The sequence below is a fragment of the Mobula hypostoma genome, chromosome 27 (genome assembly GCF_963921235.1).
Source record: "Mobula hypostoma chromosome 27, sMobHyp1.1, whole genome shotgun sequence".
In the NCBI taxonomy this organism is placed as follows: Eukaryota; Metazoa; Chordata; class Chondrichthyes; order Myliobatiformes; family Myliobatidae; genus Mobula; species Mobula hypostoma.
The window spans coordinates 31,252,509-31,272,301 of NC_086123.1; positions in this window are offsets into that span (position 1 = coordinate 31,252,509).

Genomic DNA, 19,793 nt, shown 5'->3' on the forward strand with positions numbered 1-19,793 from the left:
GCTGCCGCTGCTACTGTGCGATCGAGAATCTCCGGAGACATAGGCCCCAAATCCTCGGCTTTGCGTAGCACTTGTTGCCAAGGCCAGGGCCGAAACGCTCGGCAGACTCGGTGCATCGGTGTCGGGAGGCAGACAGAGGCTCGGAGTTTTTTGGATGGACTCGGGTCGAACTGTGGTCAGATGCTTCCGGGATGCTGCATCGGCAAGTTGGCGGCGCTGGGGGTTTACCATCTGCGTGAGATGATGGGACTTTCGAGAGACTCTGAGACTTTTACTGTGCCATGGTCTGTTCTTATCAAATTACGGTATTGCTTTGCACTGCTGTAACTATATGTTATAATTATGTGTTTTTTGTTAGTTTTTAAGTCGGTTTATCATGTGTTTTCGTGATATCATTCTGGAGAAACATTTTTATCATTTCTTAATGCATTCAATACTAAATGACAATAAAAGGGGACTGTGTGTCCTCATAATCATAATCAATAAATAAGTAACAAATTAACAGTCTGTCTGTCTGGGTACCATATCCGATGCAGACTTTGGTGACCATGGTTTTCCATATAGATCTATCCTTCATTTTTTGGATGATCTCCATTTCCTCGACGTGTAGCCACCTGGCTATATTTTTGATGTACATAAGCCGAGGTCTTCCTCTAGGTATACTCCCCTCAATCTTTCCAGAGAGTATGAGTTTTTCTAGTTCATCTTTCCGCATGATGTGTCCTAGGAATCTGAGTTGTCTTTCTCTTATTGTTGGTATGAGTGATCGAACTGCTTGGGCTCTTCTGAGAATTTCTTCATTTGATATGTGTGTGTGGTCCATGATATTTTTAACATTCTTCTGTAGAACCATAATTCAGCTGCTTCTAGTCTCCTTTCCATTTCTGGAGAAATGGTCCAGCATTCACTTCCATAAGTCAGGATAGAATAAATGTATCACTGCAGTATTCTGTTTTTAGTGTACAAATTAACACTCAATAAAATATAGGCACCCACTTACCTCCAGTATAATTGTCAGATAATGTCACAAGGGTTGGGCTCTTCTGTTTTCTTTTTGGCAGCTTTCTAAGCATTCTAACTGGCTGCGTCACTCTCTGGTATCAGGGGGTGGGGTGACTGCACAGGATCAAAGTAAACTGCAGACAGTTGTGAACTTAGTCATCTCCATCATGGGCACTAGCCTCTGTAATACCCAGGACAGCTTCAAGGAGCGATGCCTCATAAAGGCAGCGTCCATTATTAAGAATCCCCATCACCCAGGACATGCCTTGTTCTCATTGCTACCATCAGGAAGGAAGTACAGAAGCCTGAAGGCCCACACTCAATGATTCAGGAACAGCTTCTTCCCCTCTGCCATCTGATTTCTGAACGGACATTGAACCCATGAACACTACCTCACTACTTTTTTATTTCTATTTTTGCGCTAGTTTAATATTTAATATACTTACTGTAATGAACAGTTTTTTCTCAATTATTAAGGATTGCAACATGCTACTGCCACAACGACAACAAATTTCAGGATACTTGGTGACGTTAAACCTGATTCTGAATTTACCTCAGCAATACTGCAGTCTCCTGAACCCCTAAGTAGCCCATGCATCTCACTCCAGGAACCATTTCTGTTGTCACCATGCCACATATATAATGCTTAAGCACTGAATTATCATCTTTTTCACATTCTCTCCCACATTCTTCTCTCTGCGCATTGGGTGTTTTGTCAGTCTTTCTTTTAATGGATTCTTTTGTTCTGTGGCTTCCTGAAAGGAGAGGATTCTCAAGGTTGTATAATGTATACATACTTCAATAATAATTGTAATTTGTACTTTGATATTGTCCACATTCAGTCTTTAACTCCTCAAACTAACTTCTACTTAAGGTCTGCTGAGCCTCTATTGTCCCTTCATGGTCCCCATGTTACTTGATATTGTGAACATTTTCTCCCCTCAGGTACGGTTGCTTCTCCCTTCGATGTTTTCTCATCATTTCTCTCCTCACGAACTTGAACCTGTCATCTTTTCAACCCTGCTCCCCCACCTTCAACCTCTCTTTCATCTCTTTGTTCCTCCAACGTGCTGTTGTTTCCCAGATCCATTGCCCATGATAACCGCAGGCAGCTCACACGTTGCTCATCACCCTGCCTTTGTTACCTAGAGGTGCAGGTATAATCACCCTAAAACCTTGCTGGTCAGCTTCTGAATGCTTTACTCGTGTCTCACTTTTGGAAGCATGTGCCCTTGTTTGCAGGATCAGACCTTTGCTCCAGGGAGTGGAAGAAAGGAAGAGAGGGAAATAGTGATTTTCTTTTAGTTGGGGGGGAAGTTGTTCTGCTAACTGGGATTTTTCATTCAGCGGACACTCGAGAAGCTTTAAAACATGTATCTAGGGTGAGAGAGGAGAGTATAAAGGAGATACGTGGAGATGTTTGTTTCACACGCCTTGAGAGTAGTGGGGTGCCTGGAACGGGCTGCCAGGGCTAGTGGTAAAGGCAAATACGATAACGAAGAGGCTTTTAGACAGTCTCATGAGTTGGCAGGGAATGGAAGGAATATGGATCATGTGCAGGCAGAAGAGATCTAGTTGAAATGGTCATCGTGTTTGGCATAGACATCATGGGGTGAAGGGTATGTCCCTGTGCTGTACTCTCTATCTTCTAAATGATGACCCATCTGAAACCCTCTGCACAAATAAAGTCTCGCAGTTTATCGACCACAACTTAGACTCCAATCACGAATTGCTTCTCTTACATTTCACACTGCTTTATCAGGTGAGCTGCCAATCACTCAAGGTCGAACTCAGTCAGCCATTTCTTCAGGGCATCTTGTGAATGTGAGTTTGTTGAATCGACTGATCGGCAATTTAACAGAGACAGGCGATTATCTACTTGTTTTTCCTGCAATAGCCATGACAGTACTGTCAGTTATAGAACCGCTTAATTATTTACCACTTGTTACACTGCGGGCAGCAATGAAGGTCCTTCATCTCTGGTGACGTTCAGGGCTTCCTCCATCATGTCAGTAGCTTCCTCTCGGTTTTCACTACTGGCAGTTATACGTCCCGGGTGGAGACTCAGGAATATCGTTGCAATCAGATGTAGAAGGATTCTTCATTGCTGTTTCCATAACAATTTTGTTTGACCAGTCAGGGTTGTTAGCCCTGAGCTGAACCCCTCCAACCTGGAGGACCAGTTGACCACTCTTAGTCTGGCCTCTACCCTTTGATCGGTTTGGCTTGGGTGACCCTACCAAGACCCAAAGCATAAAGCCCTGATTCCAGCCGACACAGCTCTCCGGGTCACTGAGGCACACAAGCCTCCGGACGCTGCGACAAGGTTGTGGTCCCCTTGGAGGACAACTGCAAATTACTCAAGTTCGAGCTCTGTCAGCCAGTTCTTCAAGGGGTGACTTATAGCAACAATGCCTTCTCCAGTCCTGAAGATGGGTCTCGGCCCGAAACGGACGCTGCCTGACCTGCTGAGTTACTCCAGCATTTTGTGTGTGTTGCTTTGGAATTCCAGCATCCACTGTTTTTCTCTTGTTTGTGACTTACAGCATTCTGTGAATGTGAGTTTGTCAAATCAACGGACCCACAACTTACCAGAGACAAGTGATTTTATGCACGTTTTTCAGTCAACGACCATTACTGCATTATCAGTCATAGAACACAGAACAGAAGATGGAAAAGTAGAGCACAGGAACACGCCCTTAGCCCAACAATGTTGTGGTAAACTAAATGAACTATTAATTAGATGCCTAAATGAACTAATTTCTTCTGTCCATGCGATGTCCATATCCCTCCATTCTCTGCACATTCGAAGTGCCTGGCAGCAGTGCATTCCAACATCCAACAGTATGAAAAAAAATTACCCCCTAAATCTCCTGTGTTTGATATTTTGACAGCGGAATAAATTATACGAATGTAGTGGTAATACGGTTAGCTACATGTGTGCATTATTGGTTCAGGGTCAAGTTTAATATCACTGGCATGTGTCGTGAACAGTACAATACACGATAAATGTAGAAAAAAGTAAATTACAGGAAGTATATATATGTATATTAAATATTTAAGTTAAAGTGCAAAAACAGAAAGAAATAAAAAAGTTGTGAGGTAATGTTCATGGGTTCAATGTCAATTTAGGACTTGGATGGCAGAGGAGAAGAAGCTGTTCCTGAATCGTTGAGTGTGTGCCTTCGGGCTTCTGTCTCTCCTACCTGATGGTAACAATGAGAACAATAAATGTATTTATTTATTCATTGTATTTATTAAACATACACCTGTGAAGCAATAGACAAGAATTTGCTGGAGGATTTGCTCATTGTTTGCACACTGACTGACAGGCCATTATTATGAGCTTAATTGCAATTTAGCCTCGAGTCTTTCATGGAGGGAAGTATGCTATCATGAGATCTTTCAACAGGTTTCACCCGCTCCTGACTTCCTTCCTGTGGACCTCTCTCCACATTTTCCCACCAGTTGTAATAACTTCTAACTCCTGAGATTCAGAACTCTGTAAACACCATGAAGAAAACTTGATATTTGAAAACGTTTTCACAGTGAACTTGACCTTGGTAATCACAGATTGCTATCAGAAGGCACAGGAAAGGTTAGCAGCATCAACTAGAACATTGATCACCACGTGTTGACAGGTTCATAGGTCATTGCACTAGTTTACATCAAAGTCACTGTCTGACATTTAATTATCTAAAGCCTGTTATGCTGCTGGTGTTAAGGGCAGGAATGAAGGTCCCCCATCTCTGTCTGTCCAGAGATCATCTAGCTCTCCAGATCATTCAGCAACACAAGCCCCCAGACCCCACGACAAAGCTGTGTTCCTCTTGGAGGCACTATCTGACAGAACATGAGGAACTCTGTGAAGGAAACCAGAGAAGGATGAGAGAAGGGGTTTTCTTTTCCAACTTTAACATTGCCTTGCACTGCCGTGGAGGTGTTTACAGAGAGATCTTTATTTTTGTTTAACCTATGAGCAACCAGATGAACAGAACACTGCTTTGAACCCCAGCCAGGTGTAATCAACCATGAGTTTTTCCTTTAACCATCGGAAATGTTGATGGTATTTATTTGTTTTACTGGGTATTTCAATGATGCTTTTTCACGGCAGCTAATCCAGACAGCTTATACTTCCATACTATCCAACAGACAATACGACTGTGCTTTTTCCCATCTTCATATAAGCTTCTTGTCCACAAAACTTTATAAATAGTTACAGAAGCTCAGAGATCGCCCGTTCACATTCAGATAAACCAGGAGTTCCCAATCGTTTTTATGCCATGGACTCCCTTCCATTAACTGAAGGGTCTGAGGACCCTTGGTTGGGAACCTCTGAGCTAAACCTTTCTTCTCTGACTACATATCAATTCATAGAGTCATAGAGCACAGAAACAGGCCCTTTGGCCCATCTAGTCCATGCCAAAACCACTTAAACTGCCTACTCCCGTTGATCTGCTAACCATGTATCCAAACTTCCCTTAAATGTTGAAATCGAGCTCACATGGCAGCTCGTTCCACACTCTCATCACCCTCATGTGAAGAAGTTTCCCCTCATGTTCTTCTTAAACTTTTTGCCTTTTACCCTTAACCCATGACCTCTGGTTGCAGTCCCACCCAACCTCAGTGGAAAAAGCCCGCTTGCATTTACCCTATCTACACTCCTCATAATTTTGTATACCTCTATCAAATCTCCTCTCAATCTTCTATGTTCTAAGGAATAAAGTCCTAACCTATTCAATCTTCCCTTATAACTCAAGTCCTCCTGACCCGACAACACCCTTGTAAATGTTCTGTGCACGCTTTCATGTAAATTTTCCCTGTACTCTGTCCCTCATTTCGTACCAGTTAAAACATCGCCACAGGATCTGCTATACGGTGCTGGGAAATTACTTTGAAAACTGCACTTAGGTCACTCATTTTTTCCCCCACTTCTTCAAATATTACATCCTGGGTTGTACTGGAGTGGCACGTGGCCAAGAGGTTAAGGCATCGGGTGATCACGATTGGATGACCATGATTGCCTTGGCAAATTTTTCTTCACGAGTGGTTTGCCATTGCCTTCTTCTGGGCGGTGTCTTTACAAGATGGGTGACCCCAGCCATTATCAATTCTCTTCAGAGACTGTCTGCCTGGTGTCAGTGGTCACATAACCAAGACTTGTGATATGCACCAGGGGCTCACACGACCATCCACCGCCTGCTCCCATAGCTTCACGGAACTCTGATCGGGGGGGCTAAGCAGGTGCTACACTTTGCCCAAGAGTGACCTACAGGTTAGTGGAGGGAAGGAGTGACTTACTCCTCCTGGTAGAGACGTATCTTCATCCCACCACCCAAAGTACCTCAGTATCTCTGCATATTGACACAACCTAACCAATAACAATATTTCTTTAAAACTTTTTCTTCAACCTAATTCCTCTGGCAGCATTCCTGGACTTGAAAAACTAGCTTCCTTTTCTAGATTATTACTAAAATCATTAAAGATTAACCCTTTGACATCAAGCTCTACATGGTCCACGTGCCCATTCACAACTCTTGACAGTCACTCAGACCCTCTAGGGGTTTAGATGAATGAGATTTGCTGCAAGGTTTGGATGACAGGGTATTAGGATATAAACAAAGGCAGGGGCAGTAAAGCCTTCAAAGCAGAGGGGCTGAGACAGGTGTAGCTTTGAAAAAAGTGATCAAGAGGTCATCTGTGGATCAAGGTTTTGAAAAACGTTGTCCATCCTCAGGCTCTGACTGGAGTAAGGGATCAAATCGATGGATAGGGAACACAGTTTGTACTGAAGACTGACAGCAGGGACTTGCATTTTTCTCATATCTAATTATCTGAGATTTTTACTGGGCCATGGTCTGTTCTTATCAAATTTCGGTATTGCTTTGCACTGTTGTAACTATATGTTATAATTATGTGGTTTTTGTTAGCTTTTAAGTCGGATTGTCATGTGTTTTCGTGATATCATGCTGGAAAAACATTTTTATCATTTCTTAATGCATGCATTACTAAATGACAATAAAAGGGAACTGTGTGTCCTCATAATCATAATATATGATCAGCCAGATTAACTTTCAGTCAAGAAGCAGTGGTATGGCCAGAGAGATGAAGTTTACAATCAAAAAGCTGTTTGGTGGATGAGAATAGTCCTTTACTTAGTCCCTTTATCTTCATGAGCAGTTAAGCATTCCATTCTGGGATAATCACCTCTGCTCTGCTGCTAATATTCTGGCCATTTACCCATGTATTTCTGATAAATCTGTTATGGGAAGAAGAATTCTAGGTTTATTAGTGATTTAAAATAATAGACGGAAAAATCTCATCAACTGGATTGTTCCCTGAGTGATTCTCCTGTGGTGGTCACGGCACTAACTCCATCAACTTTTTTTAGAATGTCACTCTGTAAGTGCTCTATCTTCAGATGTGACTTGGAACAAATCTCTGGTTGTTCTTGAGCAGAACTTTGCAGGACTGTACCAGGTATCCATCTTGATGTTGGCTGGTTCACTTGGCTTTGTTTCTACTTTTTTCTGTAATAATTTAGTGCAATAATTTAGAGCTTACAAAGGCATCCCTCAGCATCTATAGAGAGGAAGAAACTGTTGTAAGTTCTCAGCCTGAAACATCAACTGCTTATTCCTCTCCGCAGATGCTGCCTGACCCGCAGAGTTCCTCCGGCAGTTCGTGCTGTGGATTACTGTGGATTGCTCTGGGTTTCCAGCATCTGCAGAATCTCTTGTGTTTACAAAATGTCAACCACATTTCCACATCAAGACCCACCAAACTGCAGAGATAATCCAGGGGAGTGTTTAAAGCAGAGGTTAAGAGGTTCTTGAATAGTAAGGGTGTCAAAAGTTATGGAGAGAAGGAAGGACAATGGGTTTGAGAGGGGAAAGAACTGGCCATGGTCAAATGGCAGACTGAACTCGAAGGGTCAAATAGCCTAATTCTGCTCCTATGTTTTATGGTCTTATAATAATACTAAAGCCATGCAATAGGTTAGGCAACAACTATGAAGGGAAAAATGGAAGTAACATTTCACTTTAACAACTTCTCAGAACTCTGGATGTGAAACAAAATCTTCCTCAAAACTTTTTCTCAGAACCTTATCTCAAAACTTTTTCTTGAAACTGGATGTGATGCAAGATTTATTGAGAGTTGCAAAATATATACTGATTAAGTTAGAAATACACTCCTAGAGAGGGAATTATTTTCAAGTATAGAGGTAACATGAAATCTGATGAGTGGGAATGTCTGATGCTGCCTTCATAACGGTTTAAAGTAATCTTATTTTACTGTTATTTTCATTGTTGTAACGGTCCTTGACCATGATTGTTCTTGGAAAATTTTTCTACAAAAGTGGTTTGTCATTGCCTTCTTCTGGGCAGTGCCTTTACAAGACGGGTGACCTCAGCCATTATCAATACTCTTCAGAGATTGTCTGCCTGGTTGCATAACCAGGACTTGTGATATGAACCAGTTGCTCATACAACCGTCCACCACCTGCTCCTATGGCTTCACGTGACCCTGATTGGGGGGGCTGAGCAGGTTCTACATCCTCCCCAAGGGTGACCTGCAGGCTAGCGGAGGAAAGGAGCGCCCTACACCTCCTTTGGTAGAGATGTATCTTCACCCCGACACCCTACGCATCTCAGTATCTCTGCATATTGACACAACCTAACCAATAGCAATATTCCTTTTAAACTTCTTTTTCTTCAACCTAATTTCAGTGTAGCTTGTAGATAGCTGACAAATATTGGGTTAATTTCCGAAGAGATCTTATTCACCTATCGATTTCTTGATTATGGTGGTCGGTATATTTCCGTGAATATATTTCTCACTCAATTCCTTATCCCATGATATAATGCCCTAAGTTTAAACTTCATCTTTGAATTTTCTTATCCACTTTTACCTTCCACCATGCCAAACACTCATCCAAGAGGAACACAACCTTGTTGTTGGGTTTGGAGGCTTGTGTGCCTCAATGATCCAGAGAACTACATTGGCTGGAGTCAGGACTTTATGCTTTGGGTCTTGGTAGGGCCACCCATACCAAACAGGTCAAAGGTTAGAGACCAGACTAAGAGTGGTCCACCTGTCCTGCAGGTTAGGGGGCTTCAGCTCAGGGCTAACAACCCTGACTGGTAAAACAGAATTGTTATGGAAACAGCAATGAAGAATCCTTCTACATCTGACTGTGATAGTATTCCTGAGTCTCCACCTGGGACTTGTATGACTGACAGTAGTGAACACCAAGAAGAAGCTGCTGACACAGTGAAGGAAGCTTTGAACACTGACAGAGATGGTGGACCTTCATTACTGCCCTAAATGCCAGTGGCATAACAGGCAGTAGGTATGTCACCCAATCCGAATCCTCTGGCAGCATTCCCAGACTTGAAACTTCAGCTTCCTTTTCTCGGTTATTATTAAAAGCATTAAAGCGTAACACCTCAACATCAAACCCTATATGGCCCATTCAGAACTCTTTTCCATGATTGTTCTTGGCAAGTTTTTCTACAGAACTGGCTTGCCAATGGCTTTTTTTCTGGGCAGTGTCTTCATCAATGCTCTTCAGAGACTGTCTGCCTGGCATCAGTGATCACATAACCAGGACTTGTGATGTGCACCGGCTTCTCATACGACCATCCACAACCTGCTCCTGTGGCTTCACATGACCCTGATTGGTGGGGGGAAGGGGGGGCTACATAATGCCCAAGGGTGCCCCCTGATGCTCCTGACACAATGGTAGAAATTGAAGAGTCTAAAAGGGCTGAAGCCCAATTTGCCATTGAAGTGCTGCTAGTGTCCTGCCGAAGGGTTTCGTCCCGAAACGTCGACTGTACTCTTTTCCATAGATGCTGCCTGGCCTGCTGAGTTCCTCTAGTATTTTGTGTGTGTTGATTGAAGTGCTGGATATTAGTTGGGCTGCCTTCCAAAGCAAGGATAAGCTATAGAGATGATTGTGAAGCTGTGGCACAAATGGTGGAGAGGATAGTAGTGAAGAAGAGGTTGGTGGCTAGAGAGATCAGATGTGGTGACAGAACAGAAAGTACAAAAGATTGGAAGACTGGAAGAATGCAGCTTGGGGAGATCGAGCTGGAGTCAGGCTGTCAGGCAGAAGATTAATTACAGGAAGGTAGAAGAGGAAAGTGGCCCTGGGCCAATTAGAAAGGAAATGGGCCACGGCAACTAAGAGATCAGCACTGGGTTGCTTTAGGGGGAAGATCAGCCTTGGGATGGTTGGAGAGGAGGATTGCCCCTGAGATTGGGAAATGGACCCCAGATTGGTCAGAGAGTTAATTGGGTCGAGATTCAGATTCAGATTCAGATTCAATTCGTATCAAGATTTATTTCTCACATGTATTTCAAAGCATTCAGCGTAATGTGTCATTAGCATTAATGACCAGCACGCCCAAGCAACACACACAAAATGCTGGAGGAACTCAGCAGGTCAGGCAGCATCCATGGAAATGAACAGACAGTCAACATTTCAAAATTAAACCAAATCAAGTTTAATTATCATTCAAACCATACATAGATACAGCTGAACAAGACAGCGAAAATATCGAGTAATATAATTTAAAATATTGAGCAAAGAAGCATATCACTCGGAGAGAAAAACATATGTCGTCTAAGACCCTGAGCGACAATGTCCAGCAATCGATGGTAGTCTCCCAGCAGAGTACAGGATGCGTGCAACCCAGGCTGTCATTACACTGCTCGGACACAAGAGGGCAGCACCAACAGGAGAGGCTAGGCCCCAGCCGAGCTCAACCACACTGTAGTGCTTCCGCGTGCGTCTCTCACCTGGTCCGCAGCAGGACCAAGACGTTTCTTCAGGACTCAGGATGTGGTACAGGGCTGATCATGAAGCTGTGGCACAAGGGTTGCTGATGATCGTGGTGAAGGGGATGTGCTGAGGGCAGCCCACAAGTGTCGTCACAAATTATGGTGACAACATAGCATGTCCGTAATGTTCAACAAATGAACACAAGTTGATGCAGTCTTTCATTAATTCTGTTATTGTTATTATTATAGTAATGATGTATTGAGAATGCCCACAAGAAAATGAATCTTAGGGCTGTATATGCTGAAATATATGAGCTTTGATGATAAATTAACTCTGAGCTCTTGAACTTTGAACAACAACAAGACAATAACAGTGATTCAAGTCCCTTTCAGTCAGACCACCAGACCCAGGACAGGCCACTCTGGGCCTCCAGTCCTTGGCCCTGGAATCTCAGCCATTATTCTCTCCAAGCTCACACCAAGAATGGACATCGCAGCCCAGTGTCACGTTGACCATGAGATGGGGAGTGGAGATGAGAATCATGGGTCACACTTTGAGGCAGGCAGAGATTGCACATGAAGGAGTCTGGTAGAGAGAATGGGAGGTGGTCAAGGGCCCCCTGAATCATAGGAGGTGAGTTGTGTTCATTGGAAACAGACACCAGGAAGATTACTTAAAGAAAACTTCGAACTTTCCGACAGTGCACCAGACATTCTTTAGGTAAATCAAAGCAGTTTACCCTTCTGTTGCAAAAAAATGATTGTGGTACACCATAGAATTTATATTTCTGCCCAAAAGGTTTCCATACTCTGCTTGACAAGAAAGCTTCTTTTTCCACAGATGCTGATTGTCTGCCTGACTTATAGAACATAGAACATAGAATAGTACAGCACATTACAGGCCCTTCATCCCACAATGTTGTGCCGACCCTCAAACCCTGCCTCCCATATAACCCCCCACCTTAAATTCCTCCATATACCTGTCTAGTAGTCTCTTAAACTTCACTAGTGTATCTGCCTCCACCACTGACTCAGGCAGTGCATTCCACGCACCAACCACTCTCTGAGTGAAAAACCTTCCTCTAATATCCCCCTTGAACTCCCCCCCCTTACCTTAAAGCCATGTCCTCTTGTATTGAGCAGTGGTGCCCTGGGGAAGAGGCGCTGGCTATCCACTCTATCTATTCCTCTTATTATCTTGTTCATCTCTATCATGTCTCCTCTCATCCTCCTTCTCTCCAAAGAGTAAAGCCCTAGCTCCCTTAATCTCTGATCATAATGCATACTCTCTAAACCAGGCAGCATCCTGGTAAATCTCCTCTGTACCCTTTCCAATGCTTCCACATCCTTCCTATAGTGAGGCGACCATTTCTTCCACCATTTCTGTTCTTGTTCTCAGAAATTCTGTAGTGTCGTCTCGTGTTTGCACACAGGCCTGCTGTATCGGTGTTTGCTGCTTGGGTATAGCATTGGATGTAGGAAGTATGTATGGATGAACATGTGCTTATCAATGTAAATGTGTGTTTGAAGGCATCTGTTAGGGATGAGATCAGAAACCCATAATACAATGTAAAGAATGGTTATTTATATCAGCGATAAACGTCACCCTGAGCTAATTCAGTTTACCACTACTCTGTTTCTTTCATCAGTTTTCCTAATGAAAGCAGATTTAACAGTAAGTGTGATTTCATAATCTAGAGTCCACAGGAAGTTAAATAATTTTTGCTGAATTGTCTTGAATTCCTTCATTTTAATGTGGGCTTTATGGCACCAAACAGTAACTCAGTTTGAATTCACTTAAATTCAGAAGATTCAAAGTTCATTTATTATCAAGGTATATATGCAGTGTACCACCCTGAGACTTGTCCTCCAGCAGACAGCCACGAAACAAAGAAAGCCATGGAACATGATCGACGAAAAACATCGAGCCCCCAATGCGCGAAAAAATGAACAAATCGCGCAAACGGGGAAAAGGAAACAAGCGGAAGTGCAGAGAATATAAACCATCAAACCACAGAGTCAATGAAACTGTCCAGGAATATTCAGTTCAGTTCACTTTAGCACCGTGGCGTTCGTTAACTACAGGCCGCAGAGCCAGTGCACCCCGATCAAAATCATTCAAAATAGCAACAAAATGGAGCAACCGGAAATCAGAAACACGCCATAACATGAACGACAGAGTCCAATCCACAAAGCACATCAATTAAACCTTGCCCAACACTCAAGACTCCGGTGCTATCCTGCCGGAGAATCGAGCAGGGGGGAGAGAGAGAGAGCAATTGAACGCAGACACCTTCCTCCAGCAGCAGAGAATGAGAGTGGTTCTTGATAACAAGACGTCAACACTAAATAGGCATCTTAGTAACAACACACGCACTTGCCAATAAAATCTTCCAATTCCCTTTCCTCGAGGTGCAGACTCTCACTTGGAGTTGGGTTGATTTAACATGACAGCCTTCAATGCCTCCTCTCAAGGGCTGTTTATTGAGAAGTTAGACTGAGCAAGAAAATCCACTTTGGTTGGTGTCGCAACTGCCTCAGCTCTCAGTCGCAGGTTTGCACAAGCCTGGCAAGCTTTCTCTTTGGCTGACATCAGCGTACTCAACACTGGACAAGAATCATTCTTAAGGGTCATGCCACTTTCAGTGTTCGGATTGTATAGCTTTGGATCAAGCGATTGTTCTAAAACATCAACTCAATCCCCATTTTGATTGGAAAGTTTAGCCAACAGTTTTTGTCATTTAATGTTAAATACTACAGTCTGATCAAAATCTGTGATGCTAGAGTATCAAGAAACACTCACAACACACTGGAGGAACTCAGCAGGTTGGGCAGCATCCGTGGAAAAGATCGGTCGACGTTTCGGGCCGGAACCCTTCATCAGGACTGAAGAGGGAAGGGACAGAGGCCCTATAAAGAAGGTGGGGGCAGAGTGGGAAGGAGAAGGCTGGTAGGTTCCAGGTGAAAAACCAGTAAGGGGAAAGATAAAGGGGTGGGGGAGGGGAGGCAGGGAGGGGATAGGCAGGAAAGGTGAAGAAAGAATAGGGGAACACACAATGGGTAGTAGAGAGCACTGGATATGGCAAAAATCTGCTGGGCCAGGCACTATTGTAGATGCGATGCTGAAGATCTGTGCACATGAACCAGAATGTCTTTAGCCAATGTTTTCCACTGGCATCAGTTCAGCAATTGGAAATTTGCCCAGAAGTAACCAGGACAAATCCAATTCGGCAAATTACACTACAATCTACAAAGTGATGAAGTTCTGTCATTGACAATGCCAACAACTCTGTGAGGTAATGTTACAGCTATATAAGACCCTGGTCAGACCCCACTTGGAGTACTGTGTTCAGTGTTGGTCACCTCACTACAGGAAGGATGTGGAAACTATAGAGAGAGTGCAAAGGGGATTTACAAGGATGTTGCCTGGATTGGAGAGCATTTCTTATGAGAATACGTTGAGTGAACTTGGCCTTTTCTCCTTGGAGCAACAGACGATGAAGGGTAACCAGACAGAAGTGTATAAGGCTGTGATGTTGTGGGGATGGAACTGGACTCTCTGACGGTGGTGTCTGAAAAGAGGATGCTGTCTAAGTTGCATGCCATCTTGGTCAATGTCTCCCATCCACTACATAATGTACTGGGTGGGCACAGGAGTACATTCAGCCAGAGACTCATTCCACCGAGATGCAGCACAGAGCATCATAGGAAGTCATTCCTGCCTGTGGCCATCAAACTTTACAACTCCTCCCTTGGAGGGTCAGACACCCTGAGCCAATAGGCTGGTCCTGGACTTATTTCATAATTTACTGGCATAATTTACATATTACTATTTAACTATTTATGGTTCTATTACTACTTATTATTTATGGAGCAACTGTAATGAAAACCAATTTCCCCCGAGATCAATAAAGTATGACTATGACTATGACTATGACTATGACTATAAGATGACGAGAGGCATTGATCATGTGGATAGCTAGAGTTTTTTTCCCAGGGCTGATTTGGCTAGCACGAGGGGGCATGGTTTTAAGGTGTTTGGATGTCAGAGGTAAGTTTTTTCACATAGAGTGGTGGGAGCGTGGAATGCATTGCCAGCAATGGCGGTAGAGGTGGATACAATAGTCTTAAGAGACTCTTAGATAGGTACATGGAGCTTAGGAAAATAGAGGGCTATGCGGTAGAGAAATGTTAGGCAGTCTCTGGACTAAGTTACATGGTCGGCACAACATTGTGGGCTGAAGGGCCTGTAATGTGCTGTAGATTTCTATGTTTCTATGTTCTAACTCCTAAACCAACAACATCCTTTGGTGAGTAACTCGCCCCTGACCAAAGTGTCACCACATCTACAAAGCAAAGGTTACAAGTGTGATGGAATACTCTCTGCTTAACTGGATGAGTGCAAAACCAACAATTCTCAAGGAGCCCATCATCGTCCAGGTAAAAACAGACTGACTGGTTCCTCAAACACACCAAACATTGATTCCCTCCATTACCCACACACAGTAGCTCCACTATGTACCATTTACAAATTGCACTGCAGTATTTTTTGTCCTGGCTGCTCTGATTGCATCTCTCAAACCCACAACCTCCACCATCAAGAAGGCTGCAGGCATGTGGGAACCCCACCAAATGCAGGTTCCCTTTGAATCTTGTCTGAATCAAGATGGCATCAAACTGTAATGCCTGTCCATGTTGTGGCTCAGATTTAGTTGTAATTTTTTGGGTTCAGAGAGATGGTCCTGGGAACCATCTTAGGGGTCAGGTCAGGGTTTAGAGACAGGGATGAGGGCGAGTTAGAGATCAGGGGCAGTAAATAACAAGTCAGGGGCAGAAGCCAGTGTTTGGACTCCAGATGGGAATGCTCCACGGTTGAAAGTCAGCAGTCAGAGAGGTCAGGTTGGTGAGTCCCGGGTTGGGGATGTGCACGTGTTGGAGTCATAAGGACCAGTGAGCCCACTCCCCTACACGCCCTCCCTCCACCACCTCCGATCACAGTCTATGAAAGTCTGCAAGTCATGGCCCAAAGGTCAAACCCCTGATCAGCATGTCCTGAGGTCAATACCCAGAAGTCAGTGAAGATCAGAGGCTACGCTGAAAGTCAAAGTTTGGAGCTTGATGTCTCTAGAGGTAGAAGGTCAAAGGTTGAGGTTTGAGGTCAGTGCGACTGAAGTTGGAGGCCCAAAAGTTGAAGCCCTGGATCAGCTACTCTAGTGGTCAGAGCCCCAATGTCTGCGAGTCGAAGGGCTGGAGGCCCAAGTGATGGCCTACCCTGGAAATGGAAGCCTGTTTGTGTGTGTGTGTGTGTGTGTGTGTGTGTGTGTGTGGATAGGCTGGGAAAGAGGCTTGTTTTGCTTTTGCAAACGCAAGAAAATCTGCAGATGCTGGGAAACAAAAGCCACACACTCAAAATGCTGGAGGAACTCAGCAGGTCAGGCAGCATCTGTGTAAATAGTGCACAGTTGACATTTCAGGCCGAAACCCATGGTGTTGTTGTTTTTTCATTTTGTTTTGTTTTGTTGTTGTTATTGTTACTGCTGGCATTATTCTGGACATGCTATATTGACGCCAGAATGTGTGGCAACATTTGCGAGCTGCTTCCTGTCCATACTTGGGTGTGTTCACCATTAACACAAATGTCACATTTCACTGGATGATTCGACGTGCATATGACAAATAAATGGGTGGCGGACTGGAGATAGGTCTCTGCCAAAGGAGGTGTAAGGCACTCTTTCCCTCCACTAGCCTGCAGATCACCCTTTGGGAAGGTGTGTCACATTCTTTGCCCCACGGATCTGGGTCACGTGAAGCCATGTTAGCAGATAGTGGATGCTTGTTTGAGTAGATGGTGCATATCACAAGTCCTGGTATGTGAACACTGACGCAGGCAGACAATCTCTGAAGAGTATTGATAATGGCTGGGGTCACCCGTCTTGTATAGACACTGCCCAGAAGGAAGCCAATGGCAAACTACTTTTGTAGAAAAATTTGCCAAGAACAATCATTGTCATGGAAAGACCATGATTGCCAACGTTATGAAACATAGCACATAATGATGATGGTATTACTAAATAAATCTGAATGAATATATGTTATGCAACACACATAAAATTGCTGGTGAATGCAGCAGGCCAGGCAGCATCTATAGGAAGAGGTACAGTCAACGTTTCGGGCCGAGACCTTCGTCAGGACTAACTGAAAGAAGAGATAGTAAGAGATTTGAAAGTGGGAGGGGGAGGGGGAGATCGGAAATGATAGGAGAAGACATCCGGTGCTCCTGATGGGGCCTTCTATATATTGGCGAGACCCAACGCAGGCTGGGAGACCGTTTCGCTGAACACCTACGCTCTGTCTGCCAGAGAAGGCAGGATCTCCCAGTGGCCACACATTTTAATTCCACGTCCCATTCCCATTCTCATATGTCTATCCACGGCCTCCTCCACTGTCAAGATGAAGCCACGGTAGCCTCCAACCTGATGGCATGAACATTGACTTCTCTAACTTCCGTTAATGCCCCACCTCCCCTTCGTACCCCATCCGTTATTTACTTATCTTTTATTATTGTATATTTTTTCTCTCTCTCCTTTTTCTCCCTCTGTCCCTCTCACTATACTCCTTGCCCATCCTCTGGGCTTCCCCCCTCACCCCTTCTTTCTCCCTGGTCCTCCCATCCCATGATCCTCTCGTATCCCTTTTGCCAATCACCTGTCCAGCTCTTGGCTCCATCCCTCCCCCTCCTGTCTTCTCCTATCATTTCGGATCTCCCTCTCCCCCTCCCACTTTCAAACCTCTTACTATCTCTTCTTTCAGTTAGTCCTAATGAAAGATCTGAGCCTAAAATGTCGACTGTACCTCTTCCTATAGATGCTGTCTGGCCTGCTGCGTTCACCAGCAATTTTTATGTGTGTTGCTTGAATTTTCAGCATCTGCAAATTTTCTCGTGTTTGAGTGTACGTTATGATCTTGCACTTCATTGTTTAGCTGCAATAAACCAGCAGCTCCAAACATTGATTCCCTCCATTACCCACACACAGTAGCTCCACTGTAAACCATTTACAAACTGCACTGCAGTACTTTTTTGTCCTGGCTGCTTTGATAGCATATGTCACACCCACAACCTCCACCATCAAGAAGGATAAATGCTGCAGATACATGGGAACCCCACCAAATGCAGGTTCTCCTTGAAGCCACACACCATCCTGCCTTGGAACTACATTGCCATGTAGACTCTCATCACAGCTGGATCTAAATTCTGCAGATCCCTGTCCAACAGCACCATGAGGTCAAACTCAGCGACCACTTTGTTAGTTACACCTATATACCTGTTCATTAATGCAAATATCTCATCAGCCAACCATGTGGCAGCAACTCAATGCAGACTGGTCAAGATGTTCAGTTGTTGTTCAGACCAAATATCAGAATGGGGTAGAAATGTGATCTAAGCAACTTTGACCGTAGAATGATTGTTGGTGCCAGATGGGGTGGTTTGATTATCTTGGAAACTGCCGATCCCTGGGATTTTCATGCACAAAGGTCTCTAGAGTTTAGGGAGAATGGTGTGAAATACATAAAATGTCTAGTGAGTGTCACTTCTGTAGGTGAAAACGCCTCATTAATGAGAGAGGTTGGAGGAGGTTCAAGCTGACAGTAACTCAAATAACCACCCGTTACGACAGTGGTGTGTAGAAGAACATCTCTGGGTGCACAACATGTGGATGGGCTACAGCAGCAGAAGACCACGAACTTATCAAGGTACCTCCCGTACATCATCCATGGAACAAATACGGTGACACCGAATGGCCAATCAGCATTTTCCCAAGGGCTAAAAGGGATAGGCAAAAAAACTGTAGTTTTGCCAGTATCAGCCTGATACCCAAAATAAATGAAACCACAAACTGACAAATTGATTTAAAAGTAATGTAGTTACCATGAAAGCCACACCAGAAATTATGTGAAATCTATTTGAAGTCAAACACAAGTGGTTCTTGGAATCTTACATCGTAAGAATGAAATTGCTGTATTTTCTCAATCTCGGCAATACCTAAAGATGGTCAATTCTATCCTGTTAGAAATAAAGCATTCAGTACAATCAAGAATAGGGGTCAAGCAACATCTCCATCTCCATTATTCGAAACACTGGTGCTCCACAAAGCTGCATCCCTGCATCCTTCTTTACTCCCTGTACATTCATGACTGAGTGGCCAGAATCTCTTCTAACTCTATCTATGAGTTTACAGATGATACCACCATAGCAGGCCTCCCCTCAAACAACAATATGATAGCGTAAAGGAAGGAGATAGAGAGCTTAGTGACATGGAGTCATGGTCATTGACGTCAGAAAAGCAGGGGGTCCTTGAAGAGTGAACCTGCTCCTGTCTCCATCATTGTTGTTCAGGCTGAGGGGAATGAGATCTTCAAGTTCTAGGTCTAACCATCTGATACAACCGCGTTGATGTCCTGGCCAAGAAAGCTCACCAACGCCTCTAATTCCTCAGGAGACTACAGAAATTCGGCATGTCGCCACCAATTTTTATTGATACACCATAGAAAGCATTCTGGGTGCTTAATGTCTTTCATGGCAACTGCTCCACATGAGACCTCAAGAAACTCTGGAGCAGGTATTCCAAACCTTTTTAGTGCCATGTTCCTACCATTAACTGAGGGGTTCCTGATCCCCAGGTTGGAAACCTCTGCTGTAGTCAGTTGTGGACACAGATCAGCACATCATAGGAACAAGCCTCCTCTCTAGGAATTCTGTCAATGCTTCTCAGTGCTTTGGTAAAGTAGCTAGTATAATGCCACCCATCCTGCCCATTCCCACTTCTCCCATCTTCCATCGGACAGACGATACAAAAGCCTGAAAGTACATAGCACCAGACTGAAAGACAGCTTCTATTCCACTGTTATCAGACTATTGAATGAACCTCTTGTGCTATAATATGGACTCTCAGCTTCACAATCTACTGAACCTTGTCTGAATCAAGATGGCATCAAACTGTAAT